The sequence below is a fragment of the Typopeltis vanoorti genome, chromosome 9 (assembly GCF_054136105.1).
Source record: "Typopeltis vanoorti isolate ZY-2024b chromosome 9, IOZ_Tvanoo_1.0, whole genome shotgun sequence".
NCBI classification, from domain to species: Eukaryota; Metazoa; Arthropoda; class Arachnida; order Uropygi; family Thelyphonidae; genus Typopeltis; species Typopeltis vanoorti.
In genome coordinates this window covers 23,394,260-23,412,737 of record NC_143557.1, presented here as the reverse complement: position 1 = coordinate 23,412,737, position 18,478 = coordinate 23,394,260, and the positions used below count along the sequence as shown (strand labels likewise).

General features: G+C 34.9%; 1 protein-coding gene across 1 annotated transcript in view; it reads right to left on the bottom strand.

The window, feature by feature from the left end:
- The window catches only part of LOC150102924 (WD repeat domain phosphoinositide-interacting protein 2-like), a 335,111-nt gene that overhangs the window by 204,280 nt on the left and 112,353 nt on the right, over positions 1–18,478 (bottom strand). The window lies entirely within an intron of this gene.

Sequence of the window (18,478 nt, the reverse complement as noted above, 5' to 3'; positions counted from 1 at the left end):
ATGAGTCATACTTTCATGTGTCTTGGTCACAGCTAAATAAAAGGCACAACACTATTAAAATTCTAGTATAGTTTCATAATTTGAAAATAAAATAAATAATCATTATAAACAATTTATGGCTATTATCTCCCAGCACTTGGAGATAGACATCCAGATTGTTCAATTAAGATTAGGGCGATTGGATTTCAGTACTGATTTAATTAAGCTTTTTCTCTTTTTTTTTTTTTTTTTTTTTTTTTTTTTTTTTTTTTTTTGAAATCTTAATAGTTCCACTCTCACATTAAGTACCTTAGGTAATTAATTTGATCTCTATATTCCATTGAGTCAAACAAATGTCACATTAATTCTATCAAGTGAATAACATTAACATGCCATTGAATTATTCTTAGTAATTCAGAAGTATTATATTAATACTATTACATGACACCTTCAAGGAGTCCAGTGGCTCAATGCGAGTCTTTGGACTTAATGAGAACTCACTGTCACTCCTACATAATCGTTCAACTACATACAACATCACTACTACCATCACAGCACCCAACTCCATCTATCACCCACAACCAATAGTATTTTTTGTCTGTAAATTGCATATATTCTCATGATTGTATGTGGGATGAAAAACCTAAGAGTCCAGGATCAAAAACCCTGCTACCTCCATATGAGACCAGCTAACTCACCTTCAACTGAAAAAGCTCATATAAAGACTCCTCTTGTCAAAACGAAAATCAAACTCAGGTCTTTTCCAATTGAAATGCACAATGTCCCAGTGTTCTTCCAACTGCACTATGGAGGCACTTCGTAACTAAGTAGAGATTAACCTCCTCCCTACTGGCCAAGGTGGATGAAATAGTGAGACCAAATTGCACTTCTTATCCATGTTATTCAATATGTGTTACAGAACTGTATCCAGATTTAGCCGGATGTCTACAGGCATCCTGGATGGTTGGGGGGGGGGGGGGGGGTAAAGGTATTCTCTGCAATCACTATAGTACTTACCAAAAACAATCAAACACATCACAGAAGAATTTCAAAGTTGTATTTTCTAAAACATACTGCTCCAAAAGCTGAAATTATTTTCTGTTTAGAGTATAACTAAACTAAAAAGAACTATATTTTTGCCTTTGTCTGTCACGCTCTTAGATTATACATAAGATCTATATAAACAAAACTTTTCTTTGGGTTTATAACAAAACTCCTTTGTATGTTTTGTTCATTTTCTATTCTATATATTCATTTACTCTTAAATTCTCTGCATTTTTGTGTCTAGGTAACAGTTTTTTGATAATTCATAGATAACGTGCATATTCTTTATCACTATTCAAAAGATAAACCTAAGTGATAACATGGCTGCTGTCAGCACACATTGAAAAAAAATTTCAGTTACTGTTGCATACAAGATGCAGCAATGTCTGAAATAAAAAAAAAAAGAATACAGTGGTATCTCGCTAACCTGAACCTCTTTAGTCCGAACCCTCCAGTAATCCGAACTGCGGTTTGAAAGAAGAAAAAAGTTTATTTATTATGCATTATTATTTTGTGCACTATTATTATTTATTTTTAATAAATTTAGTTTAATCCTTTATCCAAGTGTCTGCAAACAAAGTTTGCGTCTGAAAGTATCTTCCTGGGGTAGAGTGGTACAACACCGGGCGATTCCTTGCAAAGGTGGAGTAAGCTACCAACACTTCTATCTCAGTATCTCCCATAATACAAAACACATCTCCTTGCGGATATGTATAATGTTATGCATTAAGGGAAGGGCCACTACCCAGACTAGTTTCGACCTTTATTGAGGTCTCTTCAGTGGGAGCCAGGCCCAAGTAGAGATTTATTAGCAAGGCATTAGCAAGAGCAGAAGCATTATTAGCAGAAGCATTAGCAAGGTCATCTCCTCCTATAGGAGCTGCCAAACGGTGTGCCACCTTTTTATTAAATTACTCTGGATTTAGAGAAAGATGTTGAAAGTTTATTTTTCACTTGGTCAGACTATAATAAATTTAGTTTAATCCTTTATCCAAGTGTGTGCAAACAAAGTTTGCGCCTGAAAGTATCTTCAGGACTGGGGTAAAGTGGTACAACACCAGGTGACTCCTTGCAAAGGTGGAGTAAGCTACCAACACTTCTATCTCAGTATCTCCCATAATGCAAAACACATCTCCTTGCAGATATGTATAATGTTATGCATTAAGGGAATTGCAAGGGAAATTAAGGGAAATTGCATATTTCTAGCCTGGCTCCCACTGATGAGACCTCAACAAGTTGCCAGTTACCAGACCCTGAGAGAGAGCTCCATATTCCAGTCCTGCTTCGAACCTGTTCCAGTGGATTCCAGCAACAGTATAGGAGAACCGAAAAGAGAGCTCCGACTGAAGTCCTGCCTTGGTAAGATTTCTTTGTTCTTTCTGTGGGTTCTTTAGGCCTATACACGGCATTCCGCTATTTTATAGGAATAGACTATCCTTGGAAAGTCTTCTTCCTTAAGTAATGTCGTCAGTTTTACCGAGGGTAAGAACCCTCGGGTTCAAAATTATGTTAATATTGAGAAGAGGACATTTGCGACGACTATAATTAACTATGTCAGGGCAGACAACATTTCTGGTTTTACCCCTTACAGGGGGGGGGAGGTTTCAAGTTGTATGCACTAACGTTGCAACTAGAGAAAAATTACTGACAGGAGTCGAGTGCCAGGGAAAAGTTTTTCATCCTTTTGTGGTGGGAAGTTTTCCAAAAGAGTAAGAATAGATCGCTTACCACTAGAATATCTCAAAGAAGACACTGACATCATAACTGAAGTCTTCTCGAAATGGGGAGCTGTGCGCGATATAAAAATTGGCATAGACACTGACTTCCCTCAATGGAAGTCAGGTGAAGTCACCTTTTCCATCATGATGAAGGCAGAAATTCCGAATTTTGTCAAGATAGGATCGGCCAGGGTAATGGTCAGCTACCCTGGTGTAAAGCGACAGTGTTTTAAGTGCGGTGCCCTCACGCATCTCGGAGCTCAGTGCCCAAAAATGAAATGCAGGAACTGCCTGACAGCTAGCCATACATTGGAGAATTGCCAGTCGGCCTGCTTAAAATGTGGTAACACAGACCATAAAGTGGACACCTGTCCAAGTAGAAACCATGCTGAAAGAGTGGGAGGTACTATTACGCCCAACACTGCAACACCGGAAAACAATATCAGTGGCATGGAGCAGAACAACTTCCCAACCCTGAAGGCTGCACATGAAAGGGCAGCAACAAAGAATCACACCACCACATTGCAAAATGAAGTAACAGAGAAACCGACAGACAAAACTGTAGAAGCAGCCAGGGAAGACGCAAAGCATGAGGAGCCAGCCAACGACCAAACCACCACCACAGAAAATAAACAGAAACACCAGCAGGAAGGTCCTATCACGGTAGTTGAAGAAACAACAGAAGAAGAAACAGTAGAAATGGAAATTCATAGCAAAGAAAGCACACAAAAAAGGCCAGGCAGCCCTGAAGAAGGGAATGTGAATAAACCAAAACCAGGGAGTCTGGGCATAGCTGAACTTGAAAAGGTAACAGCAGAACCCACAAAGTACCCTTATGTAAAAGCCAATGCACCAATACTGCATCTGCTAAAAGATTTCCCCAAGGATGCGATGGTTTTATGAAATGGAATAGAAACATTCGGGGATATCCTACTTATCCTCACAGGGAAAAACGGGCCTAAAGTGGTAAGCGTAGAGTGGAACGATATGTTTGTCACAAGACATAGATGAAATCACTCCAGAACAAATCGAAGAATTTATTGATGCAAAGGATGACGTGGGAGCAGCATTGTACAGAGGCCTAGGAATGCTAAACTACTCCCGCGGAGAAAAGTTAGCAGATCACATCCTCCTCAAAACCCACAACAACAGAAAGCAGGAGGATGTAAGCCTTGCTTAACAGGTGGACAAGTCAGTAGATGCGTCGTATTGAGCTACCAGACTCGGAGAAAAAAAAAAAGGTTTTCTCTTTCCCTTTCAGATTAGAATTTTTGCTATGAAAAGGTATTTGTCTATTCCACAGGAGGGGATACCCTGAGAACCTGGGCTGCGAAGTCCTACATCGAGGTGGTGCAGCTCCTTGTGGGCTGCATCATCCAGGACAGGCTCTTCCCCCACTCTTTTGATCATTCAGTTTGAAATTCCGAAATTCACCTAGTTTCTTATTTCTTTGGTTCTGTCTTACAAATTGTTATATGTACGTTTTAAAGTTATTTACCAGTTCCTTTTTCATGTGTTGCTTCTTTCATTTGTTTTTCCCTGCTTTCCTCGGGCTGTCATCTGAAGAAGTGACTGACCGATGAAAGCTGAAGAGAACGGATGGAGGGAGATAATATCGAGATCTGCTTGGCACTGGCATTTGAGTTAGGCCAAGTAGGTCGACTGAGGCCTCTTTAACCACCTACTACTACTATCAACTCTATCTTTTCTTCTCCCCTCTCACTATCAGGCTGACTCTCAGCACAACTTTTTTTGACTCCAAAGAGGCCAATGATGATGAGATATGAACTCACATTCTACCTCAATAAAGGTCGAAACTAGTCTGGGTAGTGGCCCTTCCCTTAATGCATAACATTATACATATCCGCAAGGAGATGTGTTTTGCATTATGGGAGATACTGAGATAGAAGTGTTGGTAGCTTACTCCACCTTTGCAAGGAGTCACCCGGTGTTGTACCACTTTACCCCAGTCCTGAAGATACTTTCAGGCGCAAACTTTGTTTGCACACACTTGGATAAAGGATAAAACTAAATTTATTATAGTCTGACCAAGTGAAAAATAAACTTTCAATATTATTTATTTTATTATTATTACAGTACACTATTTTTTTCATACTGTCAATTGTACGGCCTATTTTGAATTAGAAGACTATGATGACAAAGAACTCGAAGAAAAAAAAAAAGTAAAACATGAAAAGGCAGTTTACAGTTTTAATGTGTGTATAGAATGGGCAAAGCAGAATGATACACCATTCCACGAAATTTTATTACTAATGCAGCTCCGAGAAGAAGCATTCAAAATAAGTTTAGCTTCCGAATCAAAAGAAAATCGGTGAATCCTTTCTTTTAGGCTTACACGGTGATCCAAATGCATTTTTGAAAATTAAGGATCTTATGGATCCATAGAAAATCGGTGACTTGTTTACAAATTTTTAAAAAAAAACTTTTTTTGTGTTGTGTACAAGAAAGTGATATTTTTTATTAAGTTATGTTATGTACTGAACTATGCAATTTTATTAAATCAGAATCCTCAACAATAAGTATATATAAACTAAATGTTTTACTAAAATAAACTTGTATTATTTTTTAAGTTTTACATTACAGTTAAGTAGCTTTTTTTTCTATCAGTTACTTCATTTATTTATAGAATTAAATTGATGCAACATTAGAATCTAATTATTACTGTCTTAAACACTAGTTATTGTCTTGGGGGGAAATTCGCTAATCCGAATGAGCACGGTTTTTATTAGTTCGAATTAGCGAGATACCACTGTACTGCAATAAGACATTTTCATATACAGTATTTTTTGCCTCATAAGACATAATTTTCCTTACCTAAACTTCATCTGAAAATTAGGATGCATCCTATAAGCCAAATGTGTCTTATAAACTGGTGCATTTTACAGTGCATCTTATATACTGATGTATTTATGTATGCACAGCTAAGGTGCAACATTGCTTGTCATTAATACGTGATCAATTTGAATAGCTGCACGGTCGTTAAATGGTCCTGAATTTAAACTAGTAATCAATACATTATTATATTAAATTTTTTTCTATAACCCGTGGATTCTACGAAGTGTATACATAGATATATGATTGCATTTAAGCATAGCGCAATTGAGTATGCAAAAAAGAATGGTAGAATGGTGATAGAACAGCAGAGCAGCACTTGGAGCTTCCACCTACAGAAAAAATGATATGAACTTGGAGGAAACCAGATCAGCAATTAATATAAGCAAATTCTAAAACACACAATCTGAAGATGATCATTTATGATTGAAAGATAACGTGGGGCAGGGCCACAACATTTATACTTTTGGAGACCCAAGGCACAACATCATTATGAGGCCCTCAAAAATAAGCATTTTTTTAGTTTATTGAAAATAAAAGTCAGCATTTCCATAATAACTCATTTTAATAACACAATACAACATTGGTATACATATATTTACATTCTAAAAAAAGTATAAAAATAAATCACTTCAAATTTAAATAAAAAAATTAATAACTAAAAGTTTTTTTTTCTGGCTTTGGTTTCAGCAAATATATCTATAATTTCATCATAATTGATCGAGTCCATTACATCTGATTCAATGCATAATAATGACAGGTCACTTGTTTTATTTTGGTGCAAGTTGCTTCTTAAATAATTTTTTATTCGTTTCAACACTGAAAATGAGTGTTCAGCACTTGCATTTGAAATAGGCATCATCAAAAATATTTTTAAAATTGTTTCTATGTTCGGAAAAGTAGAACTTAACCCATCGTTTATAAATTTGTACATATTTTTAATTGAAGAATTTTCTTCCTTTATCATTATTAAAAATTGCTTAACTTCATCAATAAATTTTTCTGGATCAATATCAGTCCCATAAGTTGGTAAAATTTTATCAATACTAGTCTTGTACTTGTCTTAATCTATATCTTCCTTCAAAAATATGTCAAACATATCTAATATGTCGAAATAGCTTTTTGTTCTTTCATTAATTTCCAAAATTAGCTTATCGCAAATGACATTAAAAGTGTTCACAGTGAAATTTTCTTTCCCATGTAATATAATCTCATTGTTAGATTGTGAAACTTCATCACTCATTTTTATGCGTTTTTTTAACTCTTTCCTTTTCGTCTTTAAATTTTGTCTCATCTGTTAATAAATTCGCTTCTTCATTTACAGCAGCAAAACTATTTCTTATATGTAAAATAAAACCCACTAAAGAGTGTAACAAATTATTAGTTAAAAACAAATCCATATCGGGATCTTGTAGAGATTTACTAGTAGCATTTATTCATTGTAAAATTTTGTCCCACATAACTGTTAAAATATGAGCTCTCTAATTTAGAAATAGGTTTTTCATGAGGAGAAATGGATAGTTCAAGTAATGCGTCTTTAATTTGTTTATATCCACGTTTCAAAGCCAATATAGCGTAAGCTCTTGCAGACCACCTCATTTCACTTAGTCTTTTAACCCTCCAGAGGTCGCGCAATTGCTTTTTTTTTGTGTATATTTCTAAAGCGGCTGGTTAATCCAGTCGTGCGTTTATGCAGCTTCGTATACAGGCAGGATATATGTTAGTGTAGAATATTACGTTGATGCGATAACAACTGTTCCCACTGAGACATTGCACAGTCACAGATCCCACGTGCTCCTTAGTGGTATAAGAATAAGCAGTCATCAAAATTTTTTAAATTGGTAAGTACTTGTAAATTATTTATATTTTTACATACATGCTTATATATTTACACAGGAAATATTTTTTATATACATATCTATTTTATATATGTTTATATATAATTGCAATATGGTAAATTATATTCTCTTTAGGTAAAATAAAATGGGTGACTATGAGAAGGAGCAAGAATGATTACAGAAGCTGATGAATGAATGCTTCAGACAATGATGTTAATTCAGAGGAGGAAGACAATGTGGAAGAAATGAGTGGCAGTGAAACCAAGCAAGAAGCTTGGTTTCACTTCCAATGAGGTGTCATTAGAAGTAGCTGAAGATAACCTGGAGAGTTTGGAGGATAGATTCTATCAGGGAAAAGACGGAGCTTTATGGAGAGCAGTACCACAAACTAACAAAGGTATTAGAACTGAGAGATATAATATAATCAAAGAATCATCTGACCCTAAAAACAACACTAAAAATTTGCAGTTACCTCTCGATAGTTGGAATTATTTTATAGACGATTCTATTTTATCGATTATTTTGAAAAACACGAATAAGTATATTGAAAGTTTAGCTAGTAATTACACTTGAGAACGAGATACCAAGTTTACAATGAAATACGGGCTTTAGTTGGACTTCTATATATTGCTGGTACATATAAAGCACACCATTTGAATTTAGATCTTTTTGGAAGTAATGGTAAAGGCATTGAAACATTTCGACTAACAATGTCGGTGAGGCGATTCAAATTCCTTTTGAAGTGTTTGAGATTTGATGATAAGAGTACACGGGAAGAAAGAAAAAAGTTAGACAAATTGGCAGCTATTTGAGTTTTTGATCTATTTGTTACAAAGTACAAACATTGATACAATCAAGGTACATTCGCTACAATCGATGAAAAGTTGGAAGGTTTTCGAGGAAAATGTTCATTTTGCCAATACATACCAAGTAAACCGAATAAATAAGGTATTAAAATAATTGCATTATGTGATGCTAGAATGTACTATATGGCTAATCTTGAGGTATATGTTGGACGACAACCGGAAAGGCCATACTTCATGAGCAATTCGCTAGGTAACGTTGTTGAGAGACTAGTAGAACCAATCAAAAATTCTGGAAGAAATATTACCTTAGATAAATAGTTCACTTCTTTTCCTTTCATTGAAAACTTGCTAAAGAAATATAGACTTACTGCAATAGGACCAGTTCGAAAAAATAAAAGAGAACTACCTCCTGAATTATTGCAAACAAATCGTCCTATAAAATCGAGTATGTTTGCTTTCAAAGATAAATGCACACTTGTATCATACTGTCCCAAAAAAAAAAGAAATTTGTTTTGTTAGCATCGAGTTTGCATGACGATGATGGCATTGATACAGATAGCGGAGTTTTATACAAACCTGAAATTCTGACTACCTATAACCATACAAAAGGAGGATCAGATGTTTTGGATCAATTGCGTTCAACATACAATTGTGCTAGATCAACAAGAAGATGGCCTTATGGTAGTTTTTTACTCTTGCATCAATATTGCTGGAATTAATTCTAAAGTTATTTACCATGCGAATAACATTGACAAAAAAAATATTGCGACATAAATTTCTGCAGGATCTTGGATTCTCTCTACTACAAGCACATTTGCAAGAAAGAGTATTAATTCAAAGTTTGCCAAGAAATATAAAACTAAGACTCACAGAAATTTGTGGATCACTCGAGAACAGAAATGAGAACGAAACTGCAGTTGCGCATCTAGAAAAAGGAAGATGCTATTATTGTGATAGAAAAAACTGTGCATCTAAATATTATTGTAAGAGATGTTACAAATTTATGTGTCTTGAACATGCTACAATCATGTGCAATGAATGCGTAGAACTTAAGTAAAAGAATGTTAATCTAGTTCTACATTTATTGCACGTATAGCATATACAGTTCTATTTCTAAGACATTTAATTTTTTTTTATTTTGTTTTCTCTTACAAATATGTTGTAATTTGAATAAATAATCTTTTTTCTACAATATGCTTATTTATTATTATTCAAAACACCTTCAATTTTGTTAAAAATGAGTGCGGAATGACAGTCTGCACGTGACCCTAGATGCCAAAAATTTTCACACGACCTCTGAAGGGTTAACTGTTAAAGATTTTTTTTCTAAATGTTTAAGGAGTGTACCCCATCTTCTTGTTGAAGATGAAAAGTAATTATATACATTTTGAATAAAACAAAAATGTTGCACTGCTTCCGGACAAGATTCCACAGCATAGTTGCCAATTAAATTTAAGGAATGACTGGCGCACGGTATATAATGTGCAGAGGGACTACATTTTTTTCAGCCTAGCTTGTAAACCTGTATAGATTCCTCCATATTGGCAGCGTTATAATAGCTTTGCCCTCTGCACATTTTTATATCCAAAGATAATTCTTGAAAATAAAATTGAAAATATTATTGAAAATAAAATGAAAGAGTTTGAGAACAGGAATCAAACCTTGGAGATTCAGTGGCAAACTCTGAAGGAAACATTGATTGATTCTGCCAGAGAGGCATGTGGTGAGGTTGTGTGCAAGGATAAAAAAATCAGAACTCCCTGGTGGACACAGGAAGTTAAAGAGGTAGTGAAGGAAAAGAAGAAAGCATATCAAAAGTTCCTGGCAAATAAGTCAGCTTTTACTCTTACAAAATACAGAGACAAATGTAAGAAAGCTAAACAGTGTGTAAAACTAGCTAAACAAAAGTCATGGGAGGACTTTGGCAAGAATATAGAAAATAAATATCAAGAAGGTGGCAAAATATTCTGGAGGTTGTTGAAGAAGCTTAGGAATGGAGGAAAGAGTGCTGTAAAAGGAATTAGAGATGATAAAGGTGAAATGAAAACAGGAGAAAAAGATATCCTTGAAGTATGGAGTAATTACTTTGAAAAACTGCTAAATGAAACAAGCAGTGATGACAGCACAGTGATAAAAAACACTGACCAGGTATGCAGTCAGGAATACATATCCATACTTGAAGTAGAAAAAGCCATCAAAGGCTTGAAATGTGGAAAGGCAGCAGGAGTAGATGATATTCGACCAGAAATGCTGAAGTATGGTGGTATAAGAGTCTTACAGTGGCTGCACTGCATAGTTCAGAAAGCCTGGACAGAGGGACGAATTCCCGATGATTGGAGTAGAGCTCTCATAGTACCTATATATAAAAAGGGAAATAAAACTGAATGTGAGAATTACAGAGGTATTTCCCTACTGAGTGTTCCTGGCAAGATCTATGCAAGTATACTTGAGAAACGGTTGAGAAGAATTGTGGAAGAAAAGCTTGGTGAAGAACAAGCTGGATTCAGGCCAAATAGAGGCTGTCAGGATCAGATCTTCACTTTACGACAAATAGTCGAGAAAGCATGGGAATATAACAAAGATCTGTATTTAAGTTTTGTCGATTTGGAAAAGGCATATGACAAGGTGCCAAGAGAGAAGCTATTCAATACGCTGCAGTTATATGGTGCCAATGGGGCATTATATCAAGCAATACTTAGTCTTTATTTGAGTTGTGAGTCAGCAGTTAGAATTGAAGGAAGTACAGGAAGATGGTTTAATGTTAAATCTGGTGTGAGACAAGGATGTACATTATCCCCTCTGTTATTCATTATCTATATGGATCACATTATGAAGGAATGTGGTATTAAACCTGATATCAAAATTGGAGATGTTAATGTCAGCTCTTTGCTTTATGCGGATGATGTTATACTTCTAAATAAATCCGCTACAAGTCTGCAAGATTCTCTGACTAAATTGAATAGCTGTTGTAATAGATATGGTATGAAGGTCAGCAATAAAAAGACAAAGACAATGAAAATAGGCAGAATCATTGAAAATGTCAACTGTGTTGTGAATGGAGAACCTGTGGAACAGGTAAAACATTTCAGCTACTTAGGCACAATTTTTACTGAAGATGGTAAACTAAATATAGAAATAGACAACAGAATCAGCAAAGCTGGTATGGTGGGAAGTCAATTGAATAAATTCATATGGAATAAGAAAGAAATTAGTCGGAACACTAAATTAGCTGTATACAAGACTGTGTTCAAACCAATTTTAACTTATGGATCTGAGAGCTGGGTCAGAAGTAAAACACTTGACCAAAGACTAGAGACCGCAGATATGAGAGTCCTGAGAAAGATTAGAGGCGTGAACAGATGGCATCAATGGCAATATCATATTAAAAATGAGGATATTAGGAAAGAACTTGACATTGTCAGCATCCAGGAATGCGTTAGCAGAGCTAATCTCAGATGGTATGGTCACTTAAATAGAATGGGAGAGGAAAGATTAGCAAAACAAGTGTTCTCTGCCAGGTTGGCAGGAAAACGACCCAGAGGAAGACCAAGATATAGGTGGATTGATACGGTACAAAGTGCCTTAGATGATAGAAATATAAGATCTGATAATGTTGGAGTCTTGACAAGTAACAGACTGATTTGGAGGAAAATTGTAGATAGGAAGTTAGTAATGATGTAATTTTTTCATGTAGTACTGTCATATCCTGTACACCCCTTGAGGGTACATGGCAGGAATTTGATGATGATGATGATGATGAAGATAATTCTTCTAATTTTTTTAATACTATCTCTTCTAAATATAAGGAATTATGTTGTGTAATTCTGATGAACCCGATAAATGTTTCTCTGTCAGAATTTGCAGCAACATACTTAAATATCGTAGCTTGTTGGTCATTATGGGCAATGTGTGGCATTGAATCTAGTATTATTGCAAAATAAGCAGCTTCTTTAATTTCTGACATTAATATTTCTCGTTTTTTTAGCTATTAATGGTATGAATTCATCGCAAGTATGGTAAAAAAGATAATATGATCTGCCAGAACCACAGTTGGCATACATTTTCATGTGATGTTTCAAAAAATCATCAAATTCACTTAAATAATTAAACAATAAATAATATCTGCAGAATCAGAAAAAATATCATTTGCATTTCCTCTAAATGCTAGCCCGAGTTTACTAAGTAACTTAATGGTAGCTATTATTCTTTTTAAAACTTCTCTTCAATAATTTTCTTCAGATTGTATTTGTTTGATCAATTCAGAATCAATTCGACTATTTACAGAACTTGATTTTCTTTTGCAATATGTGCACATCGCTCGTATATGCTCAGTAGAATGCTCGTGATCATATAAGGTTCGTGTTATATTTCCCCACTAATTAAAACCCTTCATTAAGCTATTATTTGACTTAGAAAATAATTTACAAACAAAGCAGTAAATTGCTTTGCTGGTTTCTGAAAAAATTAGCCACTCTCATTTCGCCTTTGTTCTATTTGCCTTTTTACAGTAAAAATGTGATATATTTACATTTCTGACATATATTCTATTGCATTCTGTGTATTCTTTTTTTAAATTTTCGATTTTACCAACATTCTGGGGAATATTTATTAAAATATGCTCGATAAACTGTTCATTAATAGTAAGTGGCCACACTGCTATATCAGTAGGATAAGAGATAGCTTGCTTGCTGGTAAGTACAGACTCCGATTGAAAATTTTCTTTAGAATCGTCTCGATTTGTTTCGTTTACTTCTTTCTCTCCTTCTATGTTTTTTTCCCACATCGTCTTGATATTCTTCATTTTTACTTTCATCTCCTCCTGATAATGATACCAATGTTTTGTTTTCATTTCATGTGAATAACTCATGATAAGTTGACAGTCAAACTAGAGCAGATGGGGTTGGATATTAGATTGGTGCATTGGATTGGAGACTGCCTATCTGATAGGTATCAACAAGTTGTGTATGGGGGTGCAATATCCAGGAAAAGGAAAGTCACTAGTGGAGTGCCTCAGGGGTCTGTTTTAGGTCCATTGCTGTTTAACTTGTATATTAATGATATAGGTGAAGATTTGGATGGAGATATTCAGTTGTTTGCAGATGATGCAAAGTTGGGACGAACCATGAAGTGTAGTGAAGATGTTGTGGCCTTACAGGAAGACTTGAATAGATCGAGTGATTGGGCACGGAAATGGGGATGCGAGTTCAATGTTGCAAAATGTAAGGTTTTAAAATTTGGAAAACAAAGATGGGATGCAGAATTTATGCTTGGTGAGAATATATTGTTGGAGGTAGAGGAAATAAGAGATCTAATTAGGGTCTTCCAGATCTCGGATAAGATTAAACCTTGGTTCCTATTATCTCAAGAGGCCTTGAGATAAGACAGAGAGAACACATCGGATATGTCAAAAGCAACAGGCAAGATATATCAGGCTTATCTTCCCATTTCTCCAGAACCAACCATGTCATTGAGTGGGATAAAAGTTGTATCCCTTACATAGAAGAGGATTACCGCTCTTGTATTTCTAAAGAAGCCACAACAGTCACCCATTCTGTAGAAAATCTTAATAGGAACCAAGGTTTAATCTTATCCGAGATCTGGAAGACCCTAATTAGATCTCTTAACACACAAGAAATGAACTTTAGTACCAACTATAAAACGTTCCTAAACAAAAAGTGAAATCATGTACACGCCACACATATATTGCACACATTCAGTATTGTTTTGTAATTTAATTAGAATTCTGTTAATGTCTAGTCTTTAACATGTTTTGTTAGCTTTAGTTCCTATCATCAGTCCTGTAGCCTGAAGATGCCAATTGCTTTAGCTGGTATTAAAATAGTTTTTTCTCAGATACTTGATCAACATTTCCCAAATAGCAATTTACATAAGATTATATGGGTCGCACATTTTAGGAATTTCAGGAACGATTTTTTTATTTATTTTATTTTTTTTTTGAACAACAAATGGTGTTAAATTGCATTACTCAGGGTTTCCCGATTGCGAGTCTTTTTAATTTATATCCAATGGTATTTTATCAGAGATTCTACGCCTTTGCCTTTTGCTTAAAACTGCAACAGTACAATTACTTTGTTAAAATAACTAATTCAAACAAAAAGAAAGTCTGCACATGTTATCTAGCAGTATTTGTGTGGGGGGTGATAATTTTGGGAGCGGGGAGTTAGCCATTAACGGCGAATTAATTCTGTTATGAAAATTTTGGAAATAAAATTTCATTTTGACGCATGCACCTACACGTTTCAAAAAATAAACTGTAGGGAAAATATCGCTACTTCAAAACTGCCACATAATATCGAAATTAGCCAAAATATGTAAATAACAGTTGACTTCATAACTGCCATTTATTTTGATTTCTAGTGAGTGATTAGGGGAAACCAAGAAAGTTGAAATGCAAAAACCTACTTATTTTATTTTTTTATTTTATTTTATTTTTTTCCACCAAAGGTCATGCCAGTAGAATAACATGTGATCAAATCATTGTTTCTCTAGCTTACAGTTAATGTTGTAACTCAGCTTGTTCTGTATACTTATGTACGCTCCAGATGATGATCTTGATGTGAAGATCGAAACGTCAGAATAATAAAAAAAGTTTTTTTTAACACGGTTGTAAATTCCATAAAAATTTTTTAAAATGAATGCTGATCACCGTGTAACCCTAAAAGAAAGCAAAAACCTACAGATTACGTTAGAAAAATTATGCACTACATGATATGATTCAAGATTTACGTATGATAACTAACCTTCGAACTAAGATTATGAATAAAATAGGAAACTTAATTTGGAACAGATGGAGGCTGTATTCATTTTAGATTTGGATTTTCATGAATTTATAAAATAATTGTTTGACAAAAATAATTATCTTCAATCAAGTTCTTGAAGAATTTTAAAATGTATTGGCGATTAAAATAATTAGCAAAAAAATTGATAGTGACATTGATCTTCCAAAGTGATACAATATGAAGTGAAAAAAGTATGGAAGGATTTCTTATTTTATGCTGGCATTAAAAACTATAATTATATGATAAAAACAAGCAGCAAAAATGAATATAACTCGTAGGTATTTAGTCTGATATAACTTAGATTCCGGTTACCAAGCGACTGCGTTTCTTGCTGTAGGCCACAGAACATACCTACTACATACGCCAGGTAATGTAGTTAAGTGCTCTTTTCAGTGTGAAGGATTATCGCACCTTCTAATAGACATGACGGTCAAAACTACACTTCTTATCCATGTTCTTTCAGCAGTTGGACAGAATATTATCCAGGTTTGCTGGATGTGTATATACGTCCAGCTAAGAAATGGTATGCTTACATACATGAATTTTATGGAATACAGAGTTCCTGTTAGTTTTATATTCTAAGGAAAGAACAATGTATTTCAAATGGAAGTGGGAAGCCTCACAAATTTTTCAGCGGAGTCTAGTTTTTATGCTACGAATTTAATATTTAAAAATAAGTATTTTATTTTGCAACTATAACTACGCTGTTTTTTTTACTGTTCTTTGTGAGGAGCAAGGTTATAAAATGAAGCTCCCATCTTGCACCTAATGGTAAATGCGGCCCTGACGTGGGGCATCCACTTTGCATCAATACAACAAGTAGACTCAAATCATGCCATGAGAATGTATCCTAGACCATCACAGAACCACCAAAACCTTTCACAGTCAGAAACAAGTACTCTGGCTGATAAGTTTCCTTTGGCTGACGCCACACACGTATTCACCCATTTGCAGCAAAATGTGTGAATGTGGATTCGTTAGACCATATTTACACCACTGGATGCGATGACATGTGTTGACGGGAGTGATCAAAGACTTGTGTAAGGCAACCCAACCATGATATCCAACTCTATGTAGTTTCTGGCAAAGAGTTTTTGTTAAAATTGGTTTCTCATGACTGGCGTTGAATTTTTAATTTTACGATTGCAGAGAAGTAGCTCAACTATTTTTTGTGGTACAGTTCAGTAATGCTCCAACAGAGCATTACTGAACTGTACCACAAAACTGAACTGAACAGTAAGCGCTTTCACCCACTATTGCATTTTGCTGATTATATTAGTAATCAGCAAAATGTCCTTGACTAACATGTGCAATTTCAGCTGTTCTGGTCACATATGCACCTACTAGCCTGGCTCCAACAATCATGCGACTTTCATCTTTGGATTCCATTCTAACATGTAATAAATGGTGGCAGGCCTCCGTTTGCCTTTATACACACATCCCTATGAATTTCAGGAATATATTTGCATATCAACTGCATTTGTGTTTGCAACTACCGATAACGTGACCCAATAGCTCAGTGTTTCCATTTTTTTTTTTTTTTTTGTCCATTACCTGTATGTGGGTAACTGTTAAAAACCTCAGAAAACTAATAATTTCCCAAATTTTGGGCACAGAGAATCAGTCATTGAGCTTGAGAATTGTGAAATGGAGAAGGACCTCAGCACTTTCTTTAAAAAGGTGATCAAGTTTGCAGGAGACTGTGCAATAATTTAGCATCATATCAGAAAATATTGTGACTAATATTAGTAAATGCATGTTAATTATTATTACCCCAAGACCCCATGGAGTCAAAGAGAAAGACCAGATCATGATATTTTTTGTATTCAATAAAGGAGTGGTGTTTAGAAATGCACATTTAGTGACAGACTGGCCTGAAATTGTTATCAGCAATGCATTTCTTAGGTTTTATTTATTTAAATATAGTTTGACACACACACCTATTTCAGATCAAATGAGTATTATATTTACCTATCTCGCTTACAAATGCAAACAAAAAAGATGCCATTCTCCATGCATCTACAACTGTTATTTGAATTTCCCAATTCCATTTTGTTACATTGATAATTAAGAAAAAACAAACCAAAATATCTGTATAATAAATTAATTAATAAAACATCTTTCCAATGTGTCTACATGTGTAGTTTATATTTCTTTATAGATTCAGTTACCTCTACATCAAAGAAAGCACTAAAAGCAAGAAACTTATTTAAATATAGTTTGACACACACACCTATTTCAGATCAAATGAGTATTATATTTACCTATCTTGCTTACAAATGCAAACAAAAAAGATGCCATTCTCCATGCATCTACAACTGTTATTTGAATTTCCCAATTCTATTTTCTTACATTGATAATTAAGAAAAAACAAACCAAAATATCTGTATAATAAATTAATTAATAAAACATCTTTCCAATGTGTCTACATGTGTAGTTTATATTTCTTTATGGATTCAGTTACCTCTACATCAAAGAAAGCACTAAAAGCAAGAAACTTGCATTATAACAAACTGGCCATCATGTTTTTGATCTCTTACCAATGCTTTCAGCCAAAACATCTAATTTTGATTGATCCTACTTCCACCTCTTTTGCACATTGATAGCTCTGTTGCAATCTCCACTTTTTACTTTTCCTTCAGTTCTTGCACTGATAATCCTAGTAAATTTCCGCCTACTATTCAAAACATGAAACATTTATTATATATCACAGCACTTTTTGGTTAATATATTCCCAAAACACATTATGAAGCTTCCGATCAGTGGATCCCAAATTTCAGAACCTTACATTTAGTTATTAATATTATTATTATCCAGGTCTCTATGGAGTCAAAAAACTCATCATGGGAGGTCATTCTTAGGAAACACAAAGTTTATCATACCACTCCTTGAACTCATTGACCGTACTTGCTCTACCCACTCTCTCAGGCAATGCATTCCACGGTTCAACCACCATCCATGCAAAGAAACCACTCCTCACTCTCTTGCTCACAGTTTCCTTTCGTAACCTCCAGGGATGGTCCCCTTGTCATTGCTCCTTCCAGCCATTCCACCAAGTGAAAGAATTCCCAAATGTCTACCCTGTAACTGCCTCTCAACAGTTTAAAAGTCTCGATCACATTACCTCTCCTTCTTCTCCTTCTATCCACCAAACTCTGCAGTCCACATTTCCTCAGTCGATCCTCGTAACTGACATTGTACAGTCCTGAAACCATCTTTGTTATCTGTCTCTGTAACCTTTCCACAGTTAATTTATCCCCTTCAAATTCTGGGGACCAAATTTGAGAACAATAGTGTAAGTGTGGTCTGATCAGGGTCTTATACAACGGAATGATAACTCTTATCTCTGCAGGTCAGCATCCTCAGTATTTCAGCAATCCTCTGGATACCTTCACAACCTTTGCAATATGCTCCCTGAATTTCAGTTTTCTATTAATCAT